Below are 23373 nucleotides of genomic sequence, written 5' to 3' on the forward strand. Positions count from 1 at the left end.
CCAGGATAGTCTCGATCTCCTGATCTTGTGATCCGCCCGTCTCGGCCTCCCAAAGTGCTGGGATTACAGGCTTGAGCCACCGCGCCCGGCCCTTGGTTAATTTAATTTCTTGAGTGTCATCTTCCAGTTTCCCAATTCTTTCTTTGATTTTGACTAATTTATTGAGTTACCCTGTGCTTTTAAATTTAATTTTTAATTTTTAAAATATCTCTCTGTTCCTGCATTAGTTTTCTGAGGACAATGGCCTCCAGCTCCGTCCATGTCCCTGCAAAGGAGATGATCTTGTTTCTTTTTATGGCTGCATAGTATTCCATGGTGTGTATATACCACGTTTTCTTTATCCAGTCTATTATTGATGGAGATTTAGGTTGATTCCATGTCTTTACTATTGTGAACAGTGCTGCAGTGAATATACATGTGCATGTATCTTTATAATAGAATGATTTATATTCCTTTGGGTATATACACAGTAATGGGATTGCTGGATCAAATGGTATTTCTACCTCTAGGTCTTTGAGGAATCGCCACACTGTCTTCCACAATGGTTGAACTAATTTACACTCTTACCAACAGTGTAAATGCACCCCTTTTTCTCCATAACCTTGCCAGCTTCTGCAGTTTTTTTACTTTTTATTTTATTTCATTTTATTTTTTTGAGACGGAGTCTCGCTCTGTTGCCCAGGCTGGAGCGCAGTGGCCGGATCTCAGCTCACTGTAAGCTCCACCTCCTGGGTTTACACCATTCTCCTGCCTCAGCCTCCCGAGTAGCTGGGACTACAGGCGCCCACCTTCACGCCCAGTTAGTTTTTTTTTTTTTTTTTAGTAGAGACAGGGTTTCACCATGTTAGCCAGGATAGTCTCAATCTCCTGACCTTGTGATCCGCCCGTCTCGGCCTCCCAAAGTGCTGGGATTACAGGCTTGAGCCACCGCGCCCGGCCTTACTTTTTATTAATAGCCATTCTAACTGGTGTGAGATGGTATCTCATTGGGGTTTTGATTTGCATTTCTCTAATGATCATTGATGTTAAGCTTTTTTCATGTGTTTGTTGGTTGCATGTATGTCTTTTGAGAAGTATTTGTTCATGTCCTTTGCCCACTTTTTAATGGGGTTGTTTGTTTTTTTCTTGTAAATTTGTCTAAGTTCCTTGTAAATGTTGGATATTAGACCTTTGTCAGATGGACAGATTGCAAAAATTTTCTTCCATTCTGTAGGTTGTCTGTTCATTCTGATGATAGTTTCTTTTGCTGTGCAGAAGCTCTTTAGTTTGATGAGAACACATGGACACATGTGAGAGAGCAACACACACTGGAGCATGTCAGAGGGTGGAGTGGGAGGAGGGAGAGCACCAGGAAGAAGAGCTAGTGGATGCTGGGCTTAATACCTAGGTAATGGAATGATCTGTGCAGCAAACCGCCATGACGCACATTTACCCATATAATAAACCTACACATCCTGCACATGTACCCTTGAACTTAAAATGTTTTTTAAAAAGAGAAAAAGAAAGAAAAAAATATGTGGTGTTTTGAGAGTAACTTATTACTTTCTCAGGTTTTTATTTCACTAACATTTTACACTTGGTTATTTTATTCTGCATCATCCATTTCAATATTTTAAATTCTTGAGAGTCTAATTCAGCTGTTGTTTTTGCTGACTCTCAATCATGGAATCTACTTCCTCATGTACTTTGTACTTTTGGATTTTAAGTTTCTGTTCAGCTATATCTGGAAGAATCCTGGAAGACCTGAGTTGAGGGTGAGTTCCTAAGAGTCTACATCTAATTCTGCCAGGCCCTGCAGGTCACTACCCATCTGGGTCCACATTAGATTAATTTGTTGGCCTAAGGTTTTCTGGATTGAACAGGTAGTATCAATTTAATGGGAGACCTTTGAGGGACAGGCCTGTGGTTATGAATTTTCAGAGAATATGTGATATTCTGACCTAGAGCCCAGGCTGAGAAGATTTTCTTGTTCTCTTTATGTGGTTTCTATGGAAGTTGCATCCTTCATTATTTTGGTTTTAGGTAAGGTCTCGGTTCAACTCCCCATCTTGCTTAGGCCTTTGTGTGGCCATTAAAATCCAAACCTCTTGGTTATCAAGATTGGCAGATGCAGGGCAGCCACAGATTCAGCTAACACCTGCTTTCTGGCTCATAATGAGCTCAACTATTTGTTTACCTTTCCTTTATTATGAGCTCAACTATTAAATGGTTGTTTAGTATATTTCATCCAGCATTTATAGGTATGTAGTTCCAAGTATTTCTTCAGACAGAAGCTTTTCATCATTTTTCTGATGAAGAAACTAAGGCGCAAAAATATTTGTTGACTCTAAAAAGACACAGCAATAGTAGAAAACCAAAACTGAGCCTCTGAACTCCTTGCTCACTTCTTTCTCGATCATGCATAATGCCTCAACTCTTAGAGCTGGCACTTGTTGTATCAGTCCTAATAACTCTTGAGGTATCTCTGAAATCAGAAGTAAATTTCTCCCAAATTGTGATAACTTGCTAAAATAAGGTGAGATCAAATCATTGTTACAAGGTCATTTGATGTATTACAGCTGTGAGATAAGAAGACTGCATCTCTGACTTTCAAGGCTGTGGTGACATGGGTAGAAAATTTAGTTGTAACTATTTCTTCAAGCACATTCTGGCTTCTAAGTTTGAATCTGAACCACTAATCATGGAGAGGAACTATTTGTAGTAATTAAACAGCCATTTCTTTAGTATTCATACAGGCATAGTTATCAACAGCATCAGAGCTTTCTCACGTGCAAAAGTCTCACATTCATTATTTACTGAATATTGGGGAAATAATTTGAAAAGTTTGCACATTAGTTATGTATGCATTCTGAAAACAGTGAACACTATTTGCGTCTTAAAAAAGATCTGAGTAATGCTGTATAATATTGCAACCAGCAAATGTTAGACTAGAGAAGACTAATTTTGAGATTTCAACATGAAAATACGGTGGATTAGGAATTGCAATTGACTTCTCTCAAATGACCCAGTGTTAACAAACCAACAACTATACACACACACACACACACACACACACATGCTAATCCAGGGCTACTGGCTTTATTTTGCTTTGTTCCAAATTCCCAAATCTCCATGTAAAATGGAGACCTCATGAACATTCCAAATGTTTCTTCAATTTAATCTTGTCCTCAGATGGTGTTCACCTTACTTAGCCTTTGTTTTCAAATTCAAGAAAACCAGTTGTGGGTTTAAAACTTCCTGTAGAGGGCGCTATTGATATTGCCAACTATACTAAATTTTTTTTTTTTTTTTTTTTTAAGGGTTCATAAACTACAGTTTCTGCTTAGAAGTCGTTAGATTGATATTTGGGAGTTAAATTTAAACCAAAACTCTAAGCGGACTAGTAACTATTAAGCTGTCTAATACTTTTGAAACAAGCGTCCCTCTGCTGGCTTATTTAACGCAGAAGCCTGACAGACCCCTCCCCTCTCCCTTGTATTATTTAATGAACAATTCCTCTTCTGGTCTGTATTAACAATGGTGCTTGGAACTCGGCATCGATAACACATTGTATGCCCTGTTGTGCTACATGTTGAATGATTTGTGTGTCTTTGAGAAAGTCCAGCTTCTCCTCTTAATCTGGTATCCTGGAGGCTCTGTAATTTACTCCTACAGTTCCCGGCCGTAACGTATTTCATGTCAAGTAGGAGGGTTTTTTTTTTTTAACTCTTAATAGAGATATTTTCAAACAAAGACAGAGGGCAAAGAGGATCTTCTTAAGATATTAAATGAGAACATAACCATCGCTTATTTTTCTTTTGTATTATTATGAGGCAATTGATGATTGCCTGGGGCTCTGCTGATGAATCAGACTTTTAATAAGTTTCAGCAAGAACGGTGTTCACGGAGATAAGTTAATTAATTGCTCTGCTGTGTGAAAGCTCAGTAGATAGTGTTTTATTCTACTGTGCTGCCTGTTCATAAAAAGGCACACAATTCTTTACTGCACTAATGCTTATCGGCAAACCTTCACAGAAAACATTATTTCACTCTTTTAAAAAATAAACTGTTAATAACCTTACTAAACCAGAAATGAAATATGTTACTGATCACTTGCCAAACATGAAAAGAAATCTTTCCTTTTGGAGCCTCTGATGTCTTGCATCTAATTGTTCACAAAACTCTTCTAGATACTGACAGAAACTTCTCCCTTATTACTTTTAACTGTGGGGTTTTGGCAAAGTGCTTCTTCTTCCTCTGCACCACTTGGCTGATTTCAAACTAGAAGAGTTCTCTATTTCTCCTTTACCCTCTCTGTGTAGCAGCAGTATAAGGGACTATAGGAAAAAGACTTTGAAAGTGTCACATGGTAGTACAGTGGGGTTTTCTCCTGATGGCTACAATTTACATGCCAGGAGCCCTGTAAGCCCTCTAGCATTTTCTTGATGCTCTGAAGAAAAAAAAAAATTCAAACAGTTCTTAGAGTCTGGAATGCTTTCCCTGGCAATTGACAACAGAGTTCAAGTCAAGTTTATGATTCGAACTCAAACTTGGAGTTTCCTTATGCACTTTTAACTCTTTGAAAGATGGGTTGAATATAATATAATATATGCCACTTTCCTCCTGGTGTATTTGTTTTATTTTTATTGAATTTTCAAGTCTTTGTTGATAATTGTGTTTTGTAGATATTTTAAAATAGAGAAAACAATCCATTCAGTCTTGTCATCTTAGCACATTGGCTATTGGTTTCTCAGTTAAAAATTATCCACTAGGTAAAACAAATATGTTTGTATCATCACCCAGTTTTCTGTTCTATTTCAAATTTAATATTATATCATAATTTTATCAAAATTTTTTTCACATGTGTTGACATGATCTTCAGACCTGTGGTAATAATCACACCTCTCTTAAGGAGTGGTGTGCTGATCAAATACGTTCAAATGTCAGTAGCCAGCACACAGCGTGGCACATCAGCACTTCACAGATGTTTTGCCTTTTCCTCCATCTTTTCTCACTGGTCATTTAATTGGATTTCATTTGTAGTTACTAACAGGCCATTATGTGCCATAGAATGAATGTTTTGAAAAGTAATCATGTGAATAAACAAAACGTGTATTCAAAATGTTTTCATGCTTTCCAATATAATGACAGCATGAAGTAAATGAAATCAGAACCACTGGCCATTGAAGAATTTCTCATTGGAGAGTCTGTGCCAGCAGGAACTTTGCTGTGATATAAGGTCTACTCCAATTCTGATGGTCAATCACTCTGCATCCCTCAGTGTGCTTTTTGGTGACAGCCACCTATAGGATTTGCTTTCAACCCAATCTAAGTAGTCCCGTGTCCTCTGGGAAGGATTGGATGTGGTTCTTCTCACCAAATATCAGAACAACAAATCAATCTTCCATCTCTGTCTCCTTTTTACATTTCTATTTCTCCACCCCCAGTGTTCCTTGCTCTTTACCTTCTGTGTAATAAGCAGCTATTTTATTTTCAGTTTTGGGGTCTGCTTCCCAGCAGCCTTTGCATTCCTAGCCAGGGTGCCTCTGGAGGCCATCTCTCCATTCCTAATGTAGCTGTTCTAGGAATGCCAAGGGGAATTCTCCACGAAATCAGGTCCTTTGCAAGGATGGAGCTGGAGGCCATTTTTCTTAGCAAAGTAACGAAGGAACAGAAAACCAAATACCACATGTTCTCACTTGTTAGTGGAGGCTAAATGGTGAGAACACATGGACACAAAGAGGGGAATAACACACACTGGGGCCTACTTGAAGGTGGACGGTGGGAGAAAGGAGAGGATCAGAAAAAATAACTGTTGGGTCCTAGGCTTAGTACTTGGGTGATGAAATATCTGTACAACAAAACTCTGTGACATAAGTTTACCTATATGACAAACCTGCACATGTACCCCGGAACCTAAAATCAAAGTTTAAAAAAACAAAGAAAAATTTCTTTAAAAAACAGCATGCTTCCCCCCATTCTTGATCTAAGGGGCTGCTCTAAGCCTCAGCAGATCCTGGTTTCTGGATCTCTGGCTGTGGTTGCTTCTTTGAGTCTCCTCAAGTGTCTGGGTCATTCTATTAGCTTGGCGTAAAAGTGATTGCGGTTTTTACTGTCATTGTCAATGGCAAAAACCGCAATTACTTTTGCACCAACCAAATACATGTTATGCCTTGCTTCTGACAGCCCAGGTTTATGTGGAATTACATGTTATGGGTTTTGCAATATTTGTCTTGTAGGATTCACTTTGGGGTCTTTCTAATTCACTCTTGACCTTGACTGATGATAGATCAATATTTCCACTGCCTATCTACATTTCATGGACTCTTAGAATTTCAATTTAGAGTGATCTGATAGTTCATCTCGTCAAATCCTCATTTTTATACATACGGAAAAGGAGATCAGGAGGGCAGAAGAGATTTTTTAGGTACAGGCTACACCTTAGTCCCATAACTAGACCTCGTCTGTCTCATGACATGATTTCAGCTGTCGTCAGGGCAGGTTTACTGCCACCTCAGACCCTCTTTGTTTACTCAATTGTCCTTTTTAATTAAAGCCATCTCTCAACCCACAAAGCAGCAATTTTTTTTTTTTTTTTTGAGATGGAGTTTCACTCTTGTTACCCAGGCTGGAGTGCCATGGTGCTATCTTGGCTCACCGCAACCTCCGCCTCTCAGGTTCAAGCGATTCTCCTGCTTCAGCCTCCCAAGTAGCTGGGATTACAGGCATGTGCCACCATGCCCGGCTGATTTTTTGTATTTTTAGTAGAGACGGAGTTTCTCCGTGTTGGTCAGGCTGGTCTTGAACTCCTCACCTCAGGTGATCCATGCACCTCAACTGCCCAAAGTGCTGGGATTTACAGGCGTGAGCCACCGCGTCCAGCCATAACAATGTTTTTAAGTCAAGAAATTTCAAATATTTTTATTGAGTCTGACTCGTCTCTCAGAATCCTTGCTTCCTCAGACTACATTTCACAAAGCAGCGAGCTAAAGGTTTAGATTTTCAAACAACTCTCCCCTATTTCTTCTCTCTGCTCTATTTCCACCCATCTCTCCACTCATTTAAACTTTTCTTGGTTACTTTGACATTTTGATGCTTGCTTGTGGATTCTGGTATCATTGCTTTTTCTTCTAGATCCTAATTACTTGTCCTGTGTTCTCACCTAGTCTTATTGTGGTGAAAATTCAGGTCAACTTTTGGCTTCTAGTCTGACATAAAAAGAGCTTGGCAGTCATCACTGCCATCTTCATAACTGAAGCTCAACAGCTGTCTAACAAAAAAACAGATTGTTCTAAATAATAATAGCAACAATATATTGGGGGACTATAGCTTAGGAATAAGTGAAAGGAATGAGAGCAACATTGTAAGAGATGAGGGGAGGAACTGGGAATTCTCTGTTGTAAGATACCTGCATTAACCTGTGAAATGGTGTAGTGTTAAAATGGACTTGGGACCGGGTGTGGTGACTCACGCCTGTAATTCCAGCACTTTGGGAGGCTGAGGCAGGTGGATCACCTGGGGTCAGGAGTTTGAGCCCAGTCTGGCCAACATGGAAACCTCATCTCTGCCAAAAATACAAAAATTAGCCAGCTGCAGTGGTGCACACCTTTAGTCCCAGTTACTGGGGAGGCTGAGGCAGAAGAATCACTTGAACCTGGTCAAGGCTGCAGTGAGCTGAGATCATGCCACTGCACTCCAGCCTGGGGAATGGAGAAAGACTCCCTCTCAAAAAAAAAAGGTGGACTTGGATTGGTTGTAAATGTATATTGAAAACTCTAGAGTGACCACCACATTTTTTTTTAAAAAAGAAATATAATTGATATTTTGAGAGAAGAGAGAAAATGGAATCATATATAATACTCCATTAAATACAGAGAAGGCAGAAAAAGAGTAGAAAGCAAACAAAGAAAAAGAAACAAGGGTAATGAATAGAAAACAGTTACAAATAGGGTAGATATTAATCCAACTACTTCAATAATCACTTTAAATGTGAATGGCTTAAGTAAGCCAAGTAAAGGACAGGGACTAACAGAGTAGATTAAAAAAAATAAGACCCAACTATATGCTGTCTACAAGAACCCACTTTATATCTAAAAACAAATGTAGATTAAAAGTAAGGGTAGGGAGAAAGGTACACCATGCTAATACTACTAAAAATAAAGCTCGAGTCACTGTATTAATTTCAGATAAGTTAGTCCTTAAGGCAAGTTAACAGTTAAGCAGAGGCTAGGTGTTCTTAAGAGCTCTTGCTCTTTCCTCATATGTAATTTATGTTAAAAGAGGGTCCCCCAGCTTTTCACATTCAGCACAGCCAAATTTCCCCTACATTTGACAGTGTGCACACTGTAATTTAGTGATATGCATGCCTGTTTAGTGTTCAAGTCTGATTTGGCTTCACCAAGAATAGCACAATGTTTCTAAAAAGTTTGTCATGAAAAGAAGTCCATTTAGGAATTCATCTTCTAACCCTTGCATTTTATTTATTGATTTTTAGAAAGAAAGAATAAAATAATGATCCTATTTTCCTATTTTGCTTTGCCACACCTTTTGCTTTTAGACTTTCTTTGAATTGGAGTGACTTCTATGTACTGGGAAATATTCATCGAAATCATCCTTTCTGCTTTGAAAAGATACAGATTATCTCTATTCCCTGAAGGAGGAAAAGGACTACAGCTACTTCCCTGGGGGTCTTAGGAGAAAAAAATGTAGGGTTTAAAAATGTTACTATATATTCAAGAACATTGTCTAAATTTTCCTTGGAAAATTGTCTATAGTAGGGTCTTCATTTAAACAAAAACCATTTTAAATGACGTCTGTCGATCTCATCATAATCTCAGATTCCAAAATGCAATTATTTTGGAGTATTCATCTATTCTCAAGGGCAACAAGCCCATTCCAAAGGAGGATGTAGCCATTTCTATTAGTGGTCAAGGACAGTTTCTTTCCACACTTGTTCCGTGATATGAACTTCCCTTTTATACAATCCTCATTCCAGTGACATGATTTACAGTGAGTGAAGATGAGTATTTGTTAGGAACAAAGTAAAGGAAGAAGGAGAGGCCCTGCCTTCTCACTGATCTTTCTGATGTTTCTGTTTTCAATTTCCTTCACGCTACAGCCTTAGCGCATGTCAGCACAGGGTTGGTGTTAACCCAGGTTCTCCCCTACACCTTTCTTTTTCCAATTAGCTTCATTGGGTAGCAAATATCTGACTTGCACTATTCTCCACGTTGCAACAGGTTGGTTTACATTGTGTACTACATGCAGTGGGATATGCTCCAATTACAGAGAACATCCTAAACAGGCCTCTGCTTTAATAAAGGCATAAAACTTTTTTACCCTAGTGGGACCAAGAATCTCAACCCAAAGGAAGCATTCTATGAAATGGTCTACAAAGTAGGGCAAGGAGTTTCTTTTTTCTTTCTATCTTTTTTTTTCTGTAGTAACTCTAGGCAAATTCCTCAGAAATCAGATTGGCAAGGGAAAAAAAGGAGTGGGCTGGAACCCTGGAATTTGGGCTTGCTGAATGCATGCCATTCCATTGCCACATAGTACAATTCAACGCCAACTGCAGAAAGAAAGATCTAAGTCAGAAGTGCGATGCAGACACAAGGCAATCATCAGCTCAATTAAACTGGTTATTCTACAAATAACCTAGAAACAGCAGGATTGCCAAACAATCTCCAGCCCCTGAAACATTTGCAAATGAGCATGACGATTGAGATTTTTCTTTCTTTGTAGCCATACACTGTCACATTTTAATGATGAATTATAGACATGGGCTTTTGGCAGCAGACTGTAGCAAACATGATTCTACACTATTTTCTTTTAATCAGAAGATACAAAGGCTTAGAGATATATGGCACAGTGCCTGAGAAAGAGTTAGATAAAGCTCTAGAAAGAAGGATGTGATGGAAATATACATAGGCTTCCCCTTCTTTTTGGATGCAAGGCAGATATGCTTTTATTGTTATAAGCTACATTATCTTTTGTTTTATTTTAGGTGGTATTTTTACACCTGTTAGGGATGTTTATAATAAAATTTAAAACTAGCTGGTATGGCATATGTATCTAATTCTATAATATACACTAATCTATATCAGTGTCATTTAAAAATTGCAAATTAAACATATTTTTTCATAAACTAGTAACATAATCTCTTGATGTCATAAATATAAAAGTAACATATTATTTGTATAGTCATGATGTCAGGAGGATATTATTTAAGTACTTAATGGGATCAGAGGCTTAGTGCACAGGAAATATATTTTTTTCTATAAGTTTCCTGTGTCTGTTTTACTTAGTTTAATCATTTTAATTGCAATTTTTTAATTTTTAAAGCAGGACTATAACTCTTGGCTGCTGTTACTTCATTTTTATTCTGGCAAGTTCAGAAATACCCGGTAACAGTGCAAGAATAAAGCCATAAATTCTGAATTCTTCTCTGGCCCTGTCTTGTCTCGTATCTTTTTGCCTTCATCTCCCTTTACCTTCTCTTCCTTCTTATACACTGGATTATTTATCCCTTATTCATTTCACTAGGCTTTGAGTATAAAAAGAAGAAACAAACCTAAGTCTCTTTATAAAGCAAGATTGCTTTATAATACATCTTAGATGCCATAAGGTTAGGTAGATATTTTCTTGAGGAGTGTTTTTGTTCATAACAATGCCTAGCATTAGAGGGTTAAATGATATGTGGAAACTGATTTCTCAGGAAGAATTTATTTTAAAACAGCAGTGTAATGAGTTGAAAATACAGAGGAAAAAACTCCAACACGTGAATTGAAAAAAAAAAAAAGTCCAGAGCTTTGGTTTAGGTCCCATATGTGTGGATGTGTGACATCCATCAGTGGGATAAACAGTGCCTGGTGGCTGATTTACAGAGTGGTATTCCTCTACAAGAAGGCAGCCATTCACTCCTTGACAACAAAATGAGTGATGGCAGCTGTATTCCAGAAGGATCTACTTGGGGAAACAAAACTTGGGATAGGGTGGGACGGACATGAAAAGATAAGGAGACGTAAGGATCCCATCTGTTTGGCCCTCTTGGGTTGGAGCCAGCCTCTGGAGTAGACAGCATCTCCCTCTCCCCCCAGATTGTGGGGGTATTGAGAATTTGCATCTAGGAGACTCAAGCAGGCCACAGCTGCCCCTTGGTCAGTTTATTTGGGCTAGTCAATCATTGGCATCTTTTAAGAGTAATTAAAGTCTCACATAAGATATCAAACAGATAAAAATCTGTCTTATAAGCAAAACTGAAATTGGTGGTTTGCACGTGAAATCCGACAAACGGAGGACTATATCATAGATGCAAGAGAGTTTGAAACAGGATTCATACTCCTAAACCATCACAACAACACCTAAACTTGATGACTATGAACCACTGAAAGCCTGTCCCATGTGTCTCATTTAATCATGACAACCCTATGAAGTCAGTATCATTATCAGCTCTTCTATTCTGCAGACTAGTGCACTGCAGTGTAGAGAGGGAGGCGTATTAACTTTTGCCTGTGGAGCTAGTAAGAGGTAGAACTGGGATTCTTTCTTTCTGTCATTTTTTATTATGTAAAATATACATAACAAAATTTACCATTTAAGCCATTTTAAAATGTACAGTTCAGTGATACTAAGTACATTTACAATGTTAAATAACCAGTGCTGTTACCTAATTCCAGAATATTTTCATCATCCCAAAGAGAAACTTTGTAACCATTAAATAATAACTCCTCGTTTCCCCTTCCTCTTGGATCTGGGATTCGAACTCATGAAATCTGAGATTAAAGCCCCAAGTTTAAGCACCAGGCTCTACCACCTTTAATGGCACCACCATTTTCTCCTTCATTGTGTATTTGACTTAATTCCAGGCTTTAGTGTTTGCTTTTTGTGTCAGGCCTTGTGAGTAGAGCCCTGCATGGTGAAGGAATAGCAGCCGTAGAATAGTTCCAGAATAATGGAGGCTTTGTGGCAAAGGTAGACGTCAGGGTGCAAGTCAGCCTTAGCACTGCTAACTTAGCATCACTTACTAGCCTGTGGGTAGTTCTTTTTTATTTATTTATTTATTTATTTATTTATTTATTTATTTATTTATTTATTATACTTTAAGTTCTAGGGTACATGTGCATAACGTGCAGGTTTGTTACATATGTATACTTGTGCCATGTTGGTGTGCTGCACCCATCAACTCGTCAGCACCCATCAATTCATCATTTATATCATGTATAACTCCCCAATGCAATCTCTCCCCCCTCCCCCCTCCCCATGATAGGCCCCAGTGTGTGCTGTTCCCCTTCCCGAATCCAAGTGATCTCATTGTTCAGTTCCCACCTATGAGTGAGAACATGCGGTGTTTGGTTTTCTCTTCTTGTGATAGTTTGCTAAGAATGATGGTTTCCAGCTGCATCCATGTCCCTACAAAGGACGCAAACTCATCCTTTTTTATGGCTGCATAGTATTCCATGTTGTATATGTGCCACATTTTCTTAATCCAGTCTGTCACAGATGGACATTTGGGTTGATTCCAAGTCTTTGCTATTGTGAATAGTGCCGCAATAAACATACGTGTGCATGTGTCTTTGTAGTAGAATAATTTATAATCCTTTGGGTATATACCCAGTAGTGGGATGGCTGGGTCATATGGTACATCTAGTTCTAGATCCTTGAGGAATCGCCATACTGTTTTCCATAATGGTTGAACTAGTTTACAATCGCCTGTGGGTAGTTCTAACAACTAAACAAGAAGGCCAGGATGTTGTGCTAGGCTGATGAATCAGTTTACAAATCTGAACCTTTGCTATCCCATATCAGTGGAATCATCAGGGATCCACTTAATTTAAAACTTAAATTTTTCAAGTTTAAAAATCATTCAGCTTCCTATGCTGCTATTTCCATAGCTAATAAGGAGAATATATACTGCTTTATAATAAATCGCGTGCTGGACTTACTGTCTTTCTAAACTCTATTTTATGCCCAGCTGTTGAAAAGTCTTCTCTTGAAATTAAAGTAAATTTATGCAACTCTATTATTTGGTAAGATCAGACAATTAATATTATTTTTTTATTATTTTTATTTTTATTATTAATAATATTATTATTTTTATATTTTTATTATTATTTTTGAGACAAGGTTTTGCTCTGTTGCTCAGGTTGGAGTGCTGTGGCATGATCATGGCTCACTACAGCCTCGGCCTCCCAGGCTCAAGCAATCCTCCCACCTCAGCCTGCCGAGCAGCTGGGACCACAGGCATGCGCTACCACACCTGGCTAATTTTTAAAAAATTTTATTGTAGAGACAGGGTCTCACTATGTTGCCCAGGCTGTCTCAAACTCCTGGGCTCAAGCAATTCTCCTGCAAAGGCCTCCCAAAATGCTGAGATTACAAGCATGAGCCACCGCATCTGGTCTAATATTTTTTCTTCCCCTCTCATGTTCTATTATACATACCTATCATTACCTTACCATTTTGCAGTTGCTAAACTAAGAGCATGGGAAAAATTGAAGGGGCCAGGTAAGATGTAACAGAGATCTGATATAAGAGTGGGGAAGATCTTTCTAGAATCATGAACCCAAGTATTGACATCGTAACAGAAAGTGGACTATATCGAAATTTAAAAGTTCCATATGGCAAAAGATACCATAGACAAAGCTAAAAGTAAAAAGACAAATTGGAAAAAAATCTACAAAATAAGTGTTAGGAAAATGGCTTTAGCCAATAGCCAAAGCAATCCTAGGCAAAAAGAATAAAGCCAGAAACATCACATTACTTGACTTCAAACTATATTACAAAACAGCATCATTCTTGTAAAAAAAAAAAAAAAGACACAGAACAGCCACACACCTACAACCAACTAATCTTTGACAAAGTTGACAAAAACGAACAATGGAGAAAGAATATCCTATTCAATAAGTAGTGCTGGGAAAACTGAATAACCATATGCAGAAGAATGAAACTGGACCCCTACCTCTTACCATATACAAAAATTAGGCCTGGCATAGTGTGTATAGTGTCTCACACCTTTAATCCCAGGACTTTTGGAGGCTAAGCAGGAGGATTACTTGAGCCCAGGAGTTTGAGATTAGCCTGGGCAACTTAGCAAGACCTTGTCTCTACTAAAAACAAAATTAAAAAATACGGCTGGGCGTGGTGACTCACGCCTATAATCCCAGTGCTTTGGGAAGTGAGGTGGGTGGATCACTTGAGGTCAGGACTCTGAGACCAGCCTGACCAAATGGTGAAACCCTGTCTCTACTAAAAAAAAAAAAAAAAAAAAATACAAAAATTAGCTGGGCGTGGTGGCAGGTGCCTATAATCTCAGGTACTCAGGAGGTTGAGGCAGGAGAATCGCTTGAACCTGGGAGGCAGAGGTTGCAGTTAGCTGAGATGATGCCATTGCACTCCTGCCTGGGTGACAAGAGTGAAACTCTGTCTCTCTCTCACACACACACTCACACACTCACACTCACACACACACGTTTCATAGGTAGCTTGCTTAATAAAGCTAAATAATGTTAAGCAGGAGGGTGAAAGGAGAAAAAAAGTGTCTTGAAGTAAAAATACAGCAGAGCATGATGGACAATGGGGATTCTGGAGTCAGGACTAGGTTTGAAACTCAACTTCCTTAATTATTACCTGTGTGACCTTAGTCAAATTAGCCTCTCTGAGCTTCAGTTCTCTCATTAATAAAATAGTAGTAATCGTACCTTTCACCCAGAGTTGTCAGGATTAAACATGATGGAAGATATAACAGCCTTGACTCAGAGTGAGTGCTCACAAATAATAGTGTTCTTTCCTTCCCCTCAGACTTTGACATAGCATTAAATAGCTACAGCAGATAGATGCTTTTGCTAAACAGCACAATGTCCCAGTGTACTGTTTATACTGCAGTCTCTTAAAGTGTAAAGTAAGGGCACTGTTATAAAAGCCATAGGCAGAATACTTTAAAACCAGGAAGAGGGAGGAGAGCTGGGTGAGGAAGCTTTATATTTTCTGATATCCACAGTGGGTAATATTCAGGATCCAAATGAAGTTCACAGTAACTATCCAGGTTTTAAATATTCCATGTCATGTAAGAACGAGGAGGAATCGCTGATCAATTAGGTTTAACACTGAAATTCTCAAGAATCATTTTAAAAAGGTACTTATAAATGCCCCTAAAGAGATGAGAATAACCTTCCCCATCAGCAGTACATGAGTTAAACATGTGGTTAATGATGATCCAAAAAGAGGTTGTATGTGAAATATCAGTTCCTGTGAGATGACGCTCAATATTAATTTATGGGATATCAATAATGTTTTAGTCTAAACGAACCTTCCCTATATATAAGACATTCCTAATTATTGTTAAACCGTTACTTTCCACTTATCATTGATCTTAAGGAAATGACTAAAATTTTTGGAGTGTGCTGACATGGCAGTATTATTCTGGGTCATTATTCAGAGCAGGTGTCAATCTCTTTCACTTAATCCCAAAGCAGAAAAAATAAAGACTAAGTAGTTTTTCCTTTAATCAAGTCTCCTTCAAAAAAAGAAAAACACTAAGATAAGAGCAACTTTTATAGGGATGTTAACATGCTAATACTCCTTGAGATAGGTGAAGCTTTTGATTTTCAGCCAGATTCAAGAGAAAACATTAAGTTTTATAGAGTAGTGAATACAATAATTCCCTGTAGAACTAGGTCAAGCCACTAGCAGCCAATGGTCTTCTGGATGAGGTGTCCCAAGCTTGAGGCAGGTGATCTAGCTGTCTCTTGTTAAACAACATTTCAAAGTTGATACACATCTGCACCTCCAATGCAAGAGCATGGCATTTTTGAGTTTCACCTGTTAGGATTTCAAGAAGTGATTCTGAAAACTAAATCATACTGGAGTCAATAATTATACAACCACTGGTATAAAAATGCATTTGTATGTCAAGACTAGAAGGGTAAATGGTGATAGCTTCAACTAGAACATCAGCTTGTATGAAATTGCTCAGTTGCTCACAAACTCAGTGCAGATTTGTTAACCTAAAGGTACCGTCTCCTTCAAATACAACTGGCTTATGCTAAGACTCTCAAAAACTAGACTCAGGGCCAGTTGGATTGATTCCTCCATCTAACCCATAGAACTTCAATATTACATCTTATATGTAATTTTATGTAACTAATATTTATTGAGCACATTCTAAATGCCAGGCACACAGCTAAGCACTTGACATGAATTATTTTATTAAATTATCCCCAAAACCTTATAGGGCATAATCATATGTAAGATGATTTTTCCAGTAACTACTAGTGCCAGGCATTGTTTTAAGCATGTTACATATATTAACTCACTGAATCCTTGCAGTATCCTAGGAGGTAGATGCTGATATTATCTCCATTTTGCAGATGAAGAATCTGAAGTTCAAAGAGGTAAAGAAATTGGCCCTGATCACACACCTAGTAAGTGACAAGGCTACAGCTGCCAAATCTCTTGCTGTCTGCTGCCCTCCCTCTCAGCATGTGAGCATGGAGCTGGGGATCTGGTGGATCCTGTCAATCATGTCTCTGGGTAGCACCTGACACATAATTTTTGAACCCAGTGTTAACTGAAAATACAGGGCCTCTTGTTTAAAAGGCAGGGGAAAAGAGCCATTGAAGACATTAAATAGAAAGTTTTTCCTCTCTTGCAAAGTCAGTCTCTTGACTTGTCATGGTATGTTTTATTTGCTTTTTAATGTCATTTTAAATAGCAAAAACTTAAAGTGTTACATTACTAGCATTAATTTTACTGTTCATCTTTACATACTGCAATGCTAGTTTTAAATGTAAATATAAGATTACTTAACTTGTATGTGAAATCACTCAAATCCCACAATGTGTATGTCATGGCCCGTACATGCACATGTATTTTGTCCTTACCAGAACATGGATACACTGTACGAAACAAGCTCAACCACCTTTATTTCACTTCTTGCTGTGCACACATTCTGCCAACTTTCTGCTTTCTGTTTACTTGTGATGAGGAAAGATGGAAAAGAAAAAGAACTGCGAGTCGCCCATCTTTCTCTTGCTTTCTATGTCATCATTTTCAGGGTATGTGGTTGCCTAACACAGGGGTCTAATGCAGGTAAGATAGGGTTCTTGGTTGTTTATGTTTCTTAGGATACCATTGATTTTTTTCTGCATCCCAAGAAAGTTCTGGTTTGAAAGGAAAGCGTGACCTCTCAGGGCTGTCAGCCTCACCTCTCCTCTCCCATCCCACTCAGTCAGAGAGATCATGAATTTACCTTGTATTTGATTTGAGTCTTGCTGGATTCCCATGCATCTTGGGTCCACTGGAATTTGGTGCTCCTGAGGCATTATGAGCAAGAAATAGCAGACACACGGAGATCACCAAACTCCTCTGCTCATGCACATGTTCCACCAGGCTTCTTTTACAAAGCATAAGTTCAAAGATAAAATTATTAAGAATTTCAAGATGATGACAGCAAGCCTTAAACCAAATATGGGACCCTTCTGAGCATGAGATGAGGCCCTGTGTGACCAGGCATCATAGGCCATGAAGCCAGTCCTGTCTCTCTGGAGTGGCTTTTGATTAACCAGGCACAGAGTTTGGATGGAGGCTGGTGGCTTTTCCTACTCACTGCCAATCTCTGGCTTGTTCTCAACTTTCCTGATTCCTGCATCCTCAAACTGACTTGTGCTCAGGACTACCAAAGCATGGGGTGCCTTCAGGCAGGCACTGAGACAGGCACCAGCAATGTACGTTCTTTTCTCAGCTCGGCCATGCCCCAGCTGTGCAATTCTGGGTAAGTTACTCAGCCTCTCTAAGAGTAGATCTCCTCATTGCAAAATGAGAATGGTTCCAGCTGCCTCACAGAGACGTGAAGATTAACGGAGAAAATGCACATAAATCCCTTAGCTCAAGGCTTGGCAAGGAGCAAATGCTTGGTAAATGTTAGCTCACCGTGTTGTGGTTTTGACAGCTTTGGATGCATTTTGCAGTTCCATTTATTTGGAAATCTTTATCCCTTCAAGTAAGGTAATGAAGAAACCTGGTGAAGACCCATTTTAGTAGGGATGGAAACTTCCCAATGGGATGATAGCTAGATGTTTAACCACAAAGTGGGCTTCAGCAGCATCCCTTTCCCCATCATGTTTAACTTAGTTAAGAAAAGCTTAAAATAAAATGTAAAAAGTGGGAAAAGGTCACTCTGAGTGATGTGCGCAGAAGGGATGATGAGAAGCCTTCTCTAGGGATGTGTTCATCTTTTGGGGAAGCTGCTAGAGGATTGGTCTCTTTTTCTTTTTCTGAAACAGGGTCTCACTCTATCATCCACGCTGCAGCGCTGTGGTGCAGTCACTGCTCATCACAGCCTTGATTCTCCCGGATTCAAACGAGCCTTCCATCTCAGCCTCCTCAGTAGCTGAGACCACAGGTGCACATCACCATGCCTGGCTAATTTTAAAAACTTTTTGTAGAGACGCCCAGGCCAGGCCGTCTATGTTGCCCAAGTTGGTATCGAACTCCAGGGCTCAAGTTATCCTCCTGTCTCAGCCTCCCAAATAGCTGTGGTTACAGGTGTGAGACACTGCGCCTGGCCTTGATCTTAAGCATATGAAGCTTGGGTCATATTTTTGAGTGTCTCAGACTGACCTCTTTTCTTCTCCCTCACCAGCTTCCTCCTGGATCACTGCCCATCTATGAATTCATTAAACTAGAGTCACTCGAAGTATGTGTGTGTGGTGGTGGTAGGTGGGGAGTTCCCCAGACACTTGCATCAGAATCACGAATGCAGAATCCTGGACCCAATGCCAACCCTTGGAACTAAAATCCCTGGGGAAGTCTGACTCAAGAAACTGACTTTAATAAGTTGCCCAGGTGTTTTTTGCTTACTCCACTACGTTTGAGAACTTCTGTGGGAGCCTAGGAGCTGGGAAGAAACAGACCGTTTTTTATTTTCTGTCCTCAGCACTGGACAGATCTGCTGATGTTTGCTGAATGTTGGAGAAATGACTGAACCCAAAGTAGAGAGCTAAAGAATTTCTTCCCATCTGAGGCGTCTTGGGATGGTTTTATTCAGGCCTGATAAGTACTAGTAAGGCTGTGAATTTCTTAACATATTAAAATTCTTCCGTGGGAGTTGGTGAATGCCTAGTGCTTCCCCACTGGCCCAGCTGTCTAGTCCTCTCCTTTCCACTGCCCGCGATTCAGCAACTAAAGGGTTAACCCCTGGTCTCGCAGGGGTCTCACCTATTCTTATTGGTCACTGCAGGTGCCAGTCAGCTCTGCATAGGTCCAATCTCTCTGCCACCGCCAATAGTACCTCCAGGGCTGGCTGTGTCCCGCCTGTACTCCTGTTCTGTGGAGAGAAATGGGATGAACCTGGGGAGAATGTTGGCTGGGTGGTACCCCAGCCAGTTTACCTTGGTTCTCGTGTAAGCGTCCCTGACTCCATAAGTCTGACAGGCCACAATGGATGGAGACCTGGTGGGTGAGAGGGCATTCCTAGTGGTGGTGCTGGCACATCAGAGAGCAAATGCCCCAGGCCGTGGCCACCACCAGCAGAGGCACCCTTAGAGATGCTCTGGCATAGCTGCTCTCAGTAACTGCAGCCTCCATGAAACTCTGGCTCTGAGAAATCCTGGGAGAGAGACTGAGTGAGCATGAGGCAGAAATATGAGTCCACAAACACGGGGACTCTGCTGGCACATTTGACAGATGAGAGGCTGCTTGGCCCAGATGACACATACAGAAGGCAATGTGGGGCTGGGGGAATTACTGGGTAAAGGTTCTCTTTTCATTTATTTAGCTAAGTTTGTAAAAAAAGAAAAAAAAAAATTACCGAATGCCCACCTATCACAGCATTAGCCAAAATACTTTTATTAATAAAAAGAGAATGAGTGCTTCCATCGTACTTGCCCTGTACCAAACAAAAATCTTTTCTCCTCCTTCTCCTCCTCCTCCTTTTCCTCCTCCTCCTTTTCCTCCTCCTCCTCCTCCTCCTCCCCTCCTCCTCCTGCTTCTTCTTCTTCTTCTGGCAGAGTTTCGCTCTTGTCACCCAGGCTGGAGTGCAATGTCACGATCTCAGCTCACTGCAACCTCTGCCTTCCAGGTTGCAGCCTTTTGAGTGGCTGAGATTACAGGTGCCTGCCACCACACCCAGCTAATTTTTGTATTTTTAGTAGAGACGGGGGTTTCACCATGTTGGTCAGGCTGGTCTCAAACTCCTGACCTCAGATGATCCACCTGCCTTGGCCTCCCAAAGTGCTGGGATTACAGGTGTGAACCACCATGCGTTGCCCCAAGCACAATTCTTAAGTAATAGAATTCTGAACTCGAGTCGCTGTGATTATCATCACCATCCTCATTCATAGCTGAGGAAACTGAGAACCAGGAGTCAAGAAGCAGAGCTAAAATTTGAATTCAGGCAGGTTGACACTAGAGTCTACACTCATAAATATCTCTTTTTTTCTTCAGTTTACATTTAGAAATGATTTGTGTGTGTGTGTGTGTGTGTGTGTGTGTGTGTGTGTGTGTGTGTGATTTAGTTGGTAACAGAGATCTGGAATATGTGAAGATCTCAGTCTGTGATATGACAGCTAGAAACCTTTTGCATTAAATTGCAATTCTTTTATTTCTACAATAAGTAGAAAACTCAGTGATGAACTCTGAATAAGGCTGTGAGGATCAAACAGTCATCAGTCCCTGTAGTTTCAAGGAACACTAAAGCGCAAGGGGTCATTAGCAGAAGCTGAGGGAGGAGTCAGTACCATGAACAATACTGCTGATGTTAACAGAAATTCTCTATTTATTGAGACTTCAAGTAACCTAATGATTATCAAGTTGTTGGAAAGTCATGGAAAGTTTGATGTGTGTTCCTATATGTCATGCTTGAGCATAATAATGCTCAAGCAGGAGCATTGTTTAGTTACAGCATGTCAAACAAAAGATCAGAAATAATTTATAAATACAGACAAATAATTTAGATAGTGTTAGAAATGGATGAACTACTAGCATTAAAACTCATATATGTATGCTTTCATGTAGAGAATATTGAGAATTAAATGTTTCAAATTCGCATTTTGATTATGTACTTTAAAAATATTTTGCTGATCACCCAGACTTACTTATTCAATTCTCCATTCTATTCTTTTGTTTTGCTCCTATCAGCTGGGGAAAAAGATAAGCTCTTAGCCGGAGCTCTGATATGTTTTGGCTTTATCCCCTTTTTGCCTCTAGATTGCTCCTTGACTGGCTCAGACTTTTTCTTTGAGGGAGAAGATGGTAGATACCTGCTTTAGGTAGAAAAGGCTGTACTGGTCATAGAACTGATCCTGAGAAGGTATTGCTTCCTTCCATAAAGGAAATGTCATATTTCAAGTTTTATTGGTTAAGGTTCAGCTTAGGACTGGAGCCCTTCTTTTGCAGTTCCTTCAGGACTACATGTGGAAAACAGTAAGTAGAAAACTCAGTGATGAACTCTGAATAAGGCTGTGAGGATCAAACAGTCATCAGTCTCTGTGGTTTCAAGGAACACTAAAGGGCAAGGTGCCATTTAAACCCTTAAAAACAGAAATAACATGCTAAGCTCTTCCATTTAGTATGTCAAAACCAGCTCAGAAGTATGTGACAATCCAGGCAATGTATTACAGTTTCTAGCCAGCCCAGTCATGATTCTCCGGCAAACTGCACCGTCATGGTTGTGATGTGTTGGGATGAGAGGTACTATATAAATGTCAGATGTTACATAAATGTCAGAAATGATTATTGTTTATTAACGGGGGCTAAACTGTTTCTAAGCAAAGCTCCAATTCCCAGCCAATGTGTTCTTAGCAGAGGTTCCAACCACCAATAACCCACAAGAAGGGAATGTTTACCCCTGGCTCTATGAAGGAGCCCAGTTGGGATCTGGGCTTGAAAATAGGGATTGCGGTGGGCCCAGTGCCACCCCTTGCTCATCAAGTGATCTCAGGCCAGCCCCTTAACCTTCTGGTGTCTGCCTTAGCTCACCTGTAAGATGGGGATAATTATAATACCTGTCCTACTTATGGTACCCGGGTTGTTGTGAGAAACAAGGGAATTCACGTGGTTGCAAATGCTTTGTAAGGTATGAGGGGCTGCGAGGTTGGCATTGGTCGTCTAGAATCGGCCTGGATTTAGCCTATGCCTTCTCTTTGAATCCTACTCAAAGGGAGAACTTCTGAAAGGAAATTCAGCAGGGGAATGGTGACAGCGATGGTGACGGCCGGATGCTGGAGACGCCAGGCTCCTCTCGCTGCAGACCAGGCGCCCGGATCCTGCAGTCTGGCCCTGGCTCTGCCACTTCCCAGCCCGTGAGCTTGGGCCAGTTACCGAAGAGGCTCTGGAAGTGACAGCCAAGGGCCCTTTCGGCTCTGACGTCGTGTCTAAATCAGGCTCATCACTTGGCTCTAGCTGTGATTCACCTTTCGCCTTAGGAGCAACTCTCCCTACAGCTTCTCAGACGCACGAAGCAGGGGTCCCGCGAAGGGTGGGGGCTGTGTATTTCATGAGAGTGTGCACCATAAGGAAGTTATTCTGGAGGAGGTGAGATGGGGGCGGTAAAGAAGGGGTGACAAGTGAGTGCTCTGAGAAGCCAGGATGCAGGGAACACTGAAATGAGGTCATGACTGTCGCAAGCAAAAAGGAGCTGGACATCCTCTGGTGGGGGAGGGAGGAGCGTCCTGCATTTCTGTTTGCAAAGCCTCTTCCCACATCCTTCAGCATCCCCTCCCCACCTCTCCCCTAACCCCCATCCCTACACCTTTCAAACCCCATCAGGCCCTCCCCGCAGAACAGCCCACGCCCGCGCCTCCTCCGTGGTCCTGTCTGAAACCATAAGGATTGTTTCCAAGCTGACTCACACCACTAATGTCAGGGAGCCGTGTCACACGGCGCTGGGCTCTGCAAGCTGTTGCTTGCGCAGTCGCCCCCGCCGCTGCCACTCCCCGGCGGGTGCACCAGGGTCCGCGCGGGCGGGGCGGGGTCTGGGCGGGGCCGGGGTGGGGCCTGCCCCCTCGACGCGCCGGCCCCGCCCCTCGCTCCGTCCCTCCCCAGCGGACCGCAATGATTTAGAAGTTCAGGAATCCCACGTGACGTCACCGGGGGGGTGATGTAATGCACTCTAAATAGAATGTATTGTAATCTTTGCTCAGTCCAACGTGGTCCCTTCACCCGGGCTCCGCTCTTGCCTTCTCCACACTTGTTTGGTAAGTTCCTAAAAATACGGCTCGGCCACTTCTGGGGCTTTTGCATTTAGCCACTTTTGTTGCACTTGCCGCGGGAGCCATCTCGGGAGCGTACTTGTTTGCAGGGGTTGGTTCTCGGCAGCAGCCGCGAGGTTACTTGGTCCAGTGGGCAGGTCACAGGGCAAGGAGTAGGGAAGATGTGATGCATTTTTTTCTGGAGGGTGAT

At 40.8% G+C, this 23373-nt stretch overlaps 1 protein-coding gene across 2 annotated transcripts in view; it reads left to right on the forward strand.

Annotated features, from left to right (window-relative positions):
• Nucleotides 1-23373, forward strand: part of CREB5 (cAMP responsive element binding protein 5) — a 554145-nt gene that overhangs the window by 103759 nt on the left and 427013 nt on the right. Inside the window, exon 1 of one of the 2 annotated variants that reach the window (XM_011938610.1) lies at nt 23101-23168. The exons of the other annotated variant lie outside the window; for it this stretch is intronic. The gene's annotated coding sequence lies outside the window, so the exon portion shown is untranslated. Of the gene's footprint in view, nt 1-23100; nt 23169-23373 lie in introns of those variants that run through there. 2 annotated transcript variants of the gene reach the window in all.

Source organism: Colobus angolensis, unplaced genomic scaffold, assembly GCF_000951035.1.
Source record: "Colobus angolensis palliatus isolate OR3802 unplaced genomic scaffold, Cang.pa_1.0 Scaffold175, whole genome shotgun sequence".
Taxonomy (NCBI): domain Eukaryota; kingdom Metazoa; phylum Chordata; class Mammalia; order Primates; family Cercopithecidae; genus Colobus; species Colobus angolensis.